This window comes from Carica papaya, chromosome 6 (genome assembly GCF_054855325.1).
Source record: "Carica papaya isolate Zhongbai chromosome 6, ASM5485532v1, whole genome shotgun sequence".
Lineage (NCBI taxonomy): Eukaryota > Viridiplantae > Streptophyta > Magnoliopsida > Brassicales > Caricaceae > Carica > Carica papaya.
Window position 1 is genome coordinate 26,465,181 of NC_142314.1, and position 9,129 is coordinate 26,474,309.

A 9,129-nucleotide genomic window follows, 5' to 3' on the forward strand; every position below is an offset into this window, starting at 1 on the left:
ATTGCCACTAACATCAAAACTTCCATCTCTCAAACTGAGATAGAATTAGAATTTCTAAAATGTGTGGAGGAGCATTTCAAATACGTTGATAACTCGTTTGCAGGTACATTGATGGTTGAATTGACCACCATGAAATATGATGGTTAGAAAGGAATTCAGTAACACATTTTGAATATGACTGAAAAGGCTGCAAAACTTAAGGCATTGGACATGAACATGGACGAGTCATTCTTAGTTCAATTTGTGCTTAACTCACTTCCTTCATAGTTTGCTCCATTCAAAATTCACTATAACACTAATAATGAACAGTGAAATATGAATAAGCTTACTAATAAGTGTATTCAAGAGGAAATGATATTAAAGCAAGATGGACATAACTTTGCCCTTGCAAATACTCATGGTGCTATGAATGATAAAAGCAAATCTAAAAAAGTAAAGAATATTCCACCAAAGAAACAGAGTAGACCTAGGGAGAATAACTAGAGTCATGATAGAAAATTTACTATGAGTTGATACTTCTGTTGCAAGAAAGGTCATGTAAAAAAAGAATGTAATAAGCATAAGGCTTGGTTCGAAAAGAGATGTATGAATCTTTCTTTTGTATGTTATAAATCAAATCTTGTTGAGGTTCATTCTAATACTTGGTGGATTAATTCTAGAGTCACAACTCATGCTACTAATTTGATGCAGGGATTTCTTATAACTCAGAAACTGAAAGAAAGTGAAAAGTTCCTCTATATAGGAAACCGTCTCAAAATAGAAGTGGTAGTTGTAGATACTTATCGCTTGCTATTAGAGACTGGCCATCAGATGGATCTTTTAAACACTTTTGATGTTCCTTCGATTTCTAGGAATTTAATTTCATTATCCAAATTAGATGTTGTTGGATATTGAGTTTATTTTGGTTGTGGACAAGTAAGTTTAGTGTTTAATTCAATGACAATTGGTTCTAGTATTTGATATGATGGTTTATATAAAATTTGCCTGAGCCATGAATTTGCATAAGCTTTAATTACGTTGCACTCAAATATTAGATCAAAATGTGGCTTACTTAATGAAAATTCTTCATTCTTGTGGCATAAAAAGTTAGGGCATATCTCTAGGGAAAGAATTGAGATATTAGTGAATGATGGAATGTTACAAAATCTTAACTTCACTGATTTTTAAGTATGTATAGATTGCATAAAAAAAAGAAAACTTAACTTCACTGATTTTTTTTATGGGGTGAAGCCTTAAAGACCGTAATGTATATCTTGAATTAAGTTCCTAGTAAGGCAATATTTATAACTTCTTTTGAGTAGGGGACTAGTAGAAAACTAAGTTTAAGACATTTACATATACGGGGTTGTCCAGCGGAGGCAAGAATCTTCAATCTTTATGAGAAAAAATTAGATTCAAGGATAATATATTAATATTTTATTAGTTATCCAGATAAGTCCAAATAGTATAGATTTTACTGTTCTAATCATGGTATAAGAATAGTTGAAACTGGTAATGTCAGATTTTTAGAAAATTGCAAAATTAGTGGGAGTGAAGAACTAAGAAAAGTAAACTTTGTATTGTATATTGAGCAGGAATGCCATACTTTTCTAGGAATTTAGCAAATGGATTAGGATATAATCTTGACTTATCATATCTACCATAGAATTTACCACCTCGATCAGATCTCATAACCTTAACTTTTTTATTTAATTTCTCAACCTCTGTAATGTACACTTTAAAGATGTAAGTGTCTTGAGACTTATCATGCATTAGATATACATAACCATACCGAGATAAATCATCTATAAATGTGATAAAATATTTTTAAGTATGTATATCTAATGCATGATAAGTCTCAAGCCACTTACATCTTTAAAGTGTACATTACAGAGGTTGAGAAATTAAATAAAAAAGTTAAGGTTATGAGATCTTATCGAGGTGGTAAATTCTATGGTAGATATAATAAGTCAAGATTATATCCTGATTCATTTGCTAAATTCCTAGAAAAGTATGGCATTCCTGCTCAATACACAATACAAAGTTTACTTTTTTTGGTTTTTCACTCCCACTAATTTTGCCATTTTCTTAAAATCTGACATTACCAGTTTCAACTATTCTTATACCATGATTAGAACAGTAAAATCTATACTATTTGGACTTATCTGGATAACTAATAAAATATTAATATATTATCCTTGAATCTAATTTTTTCTCATGAGGATTGAAGATTCTTGCCTCCGCTGGACAACCTCGTATATGTAAATGTCTTAAACTTAGTTTTCTACTAGTCCCCTACTCAAAAGAAGTTATAAATATTGCTTTACTAGGAACTTGGTTCAAGATATACATTATGGTCTTTAAGGCTTCACCCCATATAAAAAAATAAGTACAAAAGAGTAATTCATCATACTCCTAATCATTTTCATTAAAGTACGATTACGCCTTTAGCAACACCATTTTTGCCTCAAGAAATAACTCTCGCTCATCTTTCTCAACAAGTTACAAAAAATGAGCTAAATAATGAAAATGGTTCATTACTATAAGAAGATATCGTCATTGAAAATGTTATAGAACAACCTCAATCAACACCTTTGCGAAGATCTTGAAGGGAAAGAAAATATGCTATATCATATGATTATGTGGTATATCTACAAGAATCCAATTTTGATATTGGGATAAGAACAGATCCAGTTACGTTTTCACAAGCCATAGAAAGTAATGATTCTAATAAATGGATAGAAGTTATGAAAAAAGAGTTAAAGTTTATGGGCCATAATGATGTTTGAGATCTTGTCAAATTTTCTAATAATTGTAAAAAATATCGGTTGTAAATGAGTCTTCAAGATCAAACACGATGTTAAAGGCAGTATCGAACAATTTAAAGCTAGACTAGTGGCCAAAAGTTTTATTTAAAAGGAAGGTATAGATTATATAGATACCTTCTCTCTAGTTTCTAAAAAAGAATCCCTTAGAATCATTATGGCACTTGTAGCACACTTTGATTTAGAGTTACATCAAATGGATGTGAAAACTGCTTTCTTAAATGAGAATTTGGATGAAGATATCTATATGGATCAAGCTGAAGGGTTCACAAAAAAAGAAAAAGAACACTTAGTTTGTAAATTAAAGAAATTCATTTTTGGTGTTAAACAAGTTTCCAGACAATGTTATATAAAGTTTAATAATATCATTACATCTTTCAGATTTAAGAAAAATGATGTTGATAAGTGAATATATCTAAAAATTAATTGGAACAAGTTTATATTTCTAATACTATATGTGGATGATATTTTGCTACCTAGTAATTATCTTGGTTTATTATACGAAACAAAGAGATATCTCTCTAAAAACTTTCAGATGGTTGATATGGGTGAGACAACTTATGTTATTGGAATAGAAATCTTCAAAGATCGTTCTTGAGAATTGTTAGGTTTGTTTCAGAAAGTATATATTAACCGAGTTTTTGAGAGATTTAATGTGCAGTTATGTTCAGCCAATGTTGCACCCATTCTTAAGGGTGACAAATTAAGTAAAAGTCAATGCCCAATAAATGACTTAGAAAGGGAACGGATGAAGAACATTTCTTATGCATCTGCTGTTGGAAGTTTGATGTATGCTCAAACTTATACTATACCAGATATCAGCTATTCTGTTAGTATGTTGGAAAGATATCAAAGTGATCCAAGAATTGAACACTGGAAAGCTGCAAAAAAAGTTATGAGGTATCTTCAAGGGACAAAAGATTATATACTCACATATAAAAGATTAGAACAATTAGAGGTGATTAAATACTCAGACTCAGATTATGGTGGTTATCGTGATAGTTTAAAGTCTACTTTAGGTTTTGTCTTTATGCTAGGAAATGGGACAATTTCGTGAAAAAGTATAAGGTAGTCTATTACTACCTCATCCACAATGAAGGCTGAGTTTATAGCATGTTTTGAAGCCTCAAGTCATGCTTTATGGTTACTGAATTTCATTTCAGGACTTGGTGTTATTGATTCTACTGCCACGCTGCTGAGAATATTATGTGATAATACTGCAGCTATTTTTTCTCTAAGAATGACAAATATTCTAGTGGATCCAAACACATTGACTTAAAGTATTTACTTGTTAAAGAAAGAGTTCAGAAATAACAAATGTCAATTGAAAATATTAATACCACACTTATGATTGTTGATCCATTGACTAAAGGGCCACCTCTAAAAATGTATGCAGAATATGTTGTAAGGTTAAGTCTTTTGAGTAATCCATAGTATGACAATGGATATTTTAGTGGTTGAATGATTAACATTTTGCACATTAAAGTTTGCTTATGTTATTTTCTATTTTTAATCATGGGTATACAATTTAATATTTAATCAACATAAAATGTCTTGATAAGATAAATTATAGAGGTTATGTTGGCATTATAGACTGAATTAGTAAATGTTATTGGTGTGTGGTGTATAAAAGGAAGTGTGACACTGAAGTCATGTGACCACTATGATTCACATTTATAATTTAAGTTATTTCAGTACTATGATATAGTAATTTTGGGCTTGTTGGCTGATTTTATTGTAATCACGTATTAAATTCATTTTACCAATAAATATATTTTAGCAAAAAATATATATATTATAGTTTTCATAATCAGTTTTACAGCTCAAGTGGGAGAATGTTAATTTCAGCAATTAAGTGAATGATCCACTAACCTAGTGTGTTATTTTCTTATTTACTTATAATGGTTAAAATCAACTTAAAAGACACCCAAAATAATAGATAATTGTTATAAAGAAAAAGGTACCTTGATGGAGTGGATAATATTAAAATAAATTATAAAATTATTGTATTTTATGGTATTAATTTACAATAATAGAAACGGTTGTCAACACATTCAATTACCTTGAATGTGCTTTGGCTTCCCTTCTCATATATAAAAGAAACACAAATTCTTCTTTCAATGTGTCTTTCATAAACTAAAATTTTAAATTTTTGTGCATGATAGTTATATAGAGAGAAGAAGTGAGTCAGAGAATTAAGAGTTTTTTTCAAAAGGTCTCTTAATCACGTTATGACTGCATTATTTTAGAATGGTATGTAGCTTTACTTTTTTGTTATTTTTTTTTTCTTAAGGTGTGTTGAATTCAATAAAAAAATGACTTTAGCATAAAAATTTCTTACAATTCTATAAAAAATTATTTCCCCTTACTAAGCAGCATTTCTCAAAGTTCAGTTTATATATGAGAATTCTATCATTACTTAGGAGTTGATACACTATATTCAACAAAAAAAAAAAAGGAAACATGGTTGTTTTGCTATGAATCATGAGATGGAAAAGACTTATGACTGAATTGAGAGATTTTGTGATGTTTATATTATCCTAGCTAGGATTTTTGGAACTTAGCTGTCATATCATTTTAAAACATATGACCATAATACGTTATTGGGTATTGGTTAATGAGCTCATATACCTCTTGTTGCTATCATTGAGAGATTTGAGGTAAAGAGATTCACTTTCCTCTTATCTTTTTATCTTGTATGCTCAAGCCTTGTCATGACTTTTACACCTAAAACAAGCCATGGGGAACATATAGATATTAGTCTGGAACAAAGTAGTTTAGTTATCACACATCTTCTATTTATAGAAGATCTTTTTGCTTTGGAAATGCTACATCGACAAAGATCCATTCCATAAATGCAAGAATCTATACATATTGTAAATGGTTGAGACAAGCTTCAAATATGCAGCAATCGACTATGTATTTTAACCTTAATTTGTATGTCCAATAAAAAAGACCATTACAAGGATAACTGGGCCTAAGGAAAATGTAATCTAATGCAAGGTGTCTTGGTTTATGTATCCTGCGTCAATCCAGGTCAAGATTTAAATTCAAGGAACTGGTAGTGAAAATGCACAATAAATTGGTGGGCTGAAAAAACACTGTATTACTGCATAATATGAGCTATTTTATCATGTTAATGCTTAATAGTACGCCTATGTATTTTATTTCCCTTTGGCTCATAGATAGATTTATCTACTCAGCCATTAATTGTATGGCTATGAGGTTTTGGTGGAATCCAAAGCCTTTTCAACCTTATATGTTTACTCTAATAGTTAGAATGAGCTTTGCCTTCCTAAAAACTATAGAGGATTAGGTTTTTAGCGTATGAAGAAATGAGTATAACACTAGTGAAAAAGCTAGTGTGATCATTCTTAGTATAATCAGACAAGTTATGGACCCAAATACTCAAGTCTAAATGCCTTAAATAAGCACCTTATAACTTAGGATATACTAAATCTTTAGACTCTTTAATTTAGAAATTTTTTATGTAAGTTAGACATTTTCTTTCACAAAGTTTATACAAGACTGTAGCCAATAACAAAATAGTATCTAGCTTGATCCATGGATACTGTCTATACCTAGATTTATGTTATTAGAGCATACTACCAAAAGTCTAATTTTGATAATTCGGATCCCAAAACCCATGGCAATAGATGGGATACTCAACTCATACAAGTCAACTTTTCCATGACAGTAGCATAAACAATCGCATATGTAACTATTCTTCCTACACAAACCAGAGACAGATTGACATAAACATTTGCGGTGAATAAACAAATCTTAATTCATAATGGATATATAATGAGTATAAAATTAGCCATCTGTCAAAATGCATGCAAATTTTCATCCTATAGCACATTTTAGAAGGACCTCTTACATTCTCAACTATCAGAAAGATATCAATTGTATTTTTTTGAGAATCTTTGTAACAGCCCCAGAAATTTAAAATGAAATGTATATTAAAAATATTAAATGCGGAAGCGAAGTCAAAAATTCGATTAACATCCCTTACACTAAAAACAAAAACGAGCTTACAAAATATAAAAGATCAAACTACCTAAAGGAGAAACTTGAAAGTAAAAGCTACGAATATGACTATGGAGTCTTTAGGCGTTCCCTTCGTCGTCCTCCTGCGGAACCGGCTCGGGAACGATGTCTTCCTGATCTGAAATGATTAAATAAGGAATGAGCTACACTAGCCCAGTAAAGACATCACGATATCTCACCGTCACGGAGGTAAAGGTGGGTAGAAAACACAAAAAGACCAATGGAGCATAATTTACAACAAATTCTTTTATCAATAATAAATCCTTCACCATCCACTTACCTCGATGGAATCCATAAAACAGTATACGAAAGCAATAACATTATCATCATCATGAAATCATATATGAACTGTATAACATAATACTTATCAAGCCTTTTGTAATTCAATCGTTACACAACATATTTTCCTCATTTACCAGCCCACTAGTATCCATGGGGATCCATAGGGGTCCAGCTACCCGTTAACCCTTAACACTTGAAATCAGATTGCAGGGCCGTCCCCATACCCCGTTCGGTATGGGCGCCAAAACTATAAACCTCATTACCCCGTCCGGTATGAGGGTGAAACGGGCCGTCCCCATACCCCGTCCGGTATGGGCACCAAAACACATAAGATCTCCATACCCCGTCCGGTATGGGAGACCACAATCCCGGTAGGGTTCCCTACGGATCCGGTCCGTCCACCATCTCCCAGGATATCTAGTCAGGCTGACCACATTATACAATTACCCATTTACATAATCTTTCATTCTCTTTTCCCTCAGTCAGCATTATCAATCCACATACAAACAAGCAAAACGGTAATTTATGCCAAACAGACAACATACAGCATCAATATCCCAATCATTCAATCCATTATCAATAAAACAGTAAAATATGCATACGAAACTATAAAATGAAAACATCAAACCTCATACTGCATTTAAAACTGTAAAACAGGCCAAATAACAGTTAACCGACAAACACACTAGACTCGGGCTCCATTAGCGACCTTAAGCAATTTCACACATTCGTTGATTCATGAAATACCGTTTTATCATTTATTGAACTTTAATACCGTGATAGAAAATAGGGTGAGGGGTCCTTACTCGTTTCGGGGTCCGACCACGGCTTCACAGTGCGCCTACGGGCTGTCCCTAATTTTTCCTGAATTTTTCCCGGGGAACTGAAACGCACTACTGGTACCTGCACGTGTTTCAAAAAATCCCAAATTAGGCCCCGGGCCCCTTTCGGCCAATATCGCAATTCCGGCACGGCGGCTCCGCCGTGTTCCGGCGACGGCGCCGCCGCTTGCGGCGGCGATTCGCCTCGGTTCCACACTTGTATCGATCCTTGCGATAAAACAACCCTAGGGCCCTCAGGGGGCCAAAAAATTACGAAAAACCGAAGCTTACCGGCGGCGGTGCTCTCGGGTGCGGCGGCTCTCCGGTGAAGTTCGTGTTTTGGTGATTCGGCTCCGATCAACCTGTAGAGAAAAGAATGGTGATCACGGTGATATAAAAATTGCATTAAACGGAGGCCGGGAAGGGCCTCATCGGAGGCAAAAATCGAGAAGGGGCGCGGCGGCGGCGCTGGGTTTCGGCCGTGTTTTTCGGCTGTTTGGCCGGGATTTTGGCTCCGATTTGGCCACAGGGGAAATCAGCGTGGAAAAACGAGTCGGGAGTATGAAATTTACCTCGATCGGCGGTCGGAAATCTCCCCGGTGCGGTGGCGGGTGGCGGCGGCCGGCGTCTCCGGCGTCTGGTTCGTCTTCTCCGGCGAGGGCAGGCGGCTAGGGTTTTTTTGGTCTGGTGTGGGGGTTCTCTTTATACCCTTTTGCCTTTTGATCTCAGCCGTCCATTTTGTTTTAATTTGGGCCGTCCGTTTTTTGATTAAATCTGGGCCGTCCGTGCGATTTCATCTGGGCCGTCCGTACGCACGCTTGATCTGGACAGTCTGATCGCGCGTACGCGGATCGCCAACGTGGCTCGTCCCCGGTTGACGTGGTTTTGCCACGTGGCAGGTCCTGGTTGGCCGGAACTGCTGACTGGGTCTGCTGACGTGGCTGCTAACGTGACCCCTTTTTTTTTTTTTTTTTCCCGGGCGCTACAATCTTGATAAAGACATTACTTGGGTTGGAATTCATGCACAAATAATGTGTATTGTGTTATAGTGAAATAACCACCTATAACTAGCTATTATTGCATTGTGCATTGTCCATTTACCTGAATAGTATGGTTTTCATCACCCTAGGGATTTCTCATGCATACAATTAGAAATGTCACTCTATACTTGG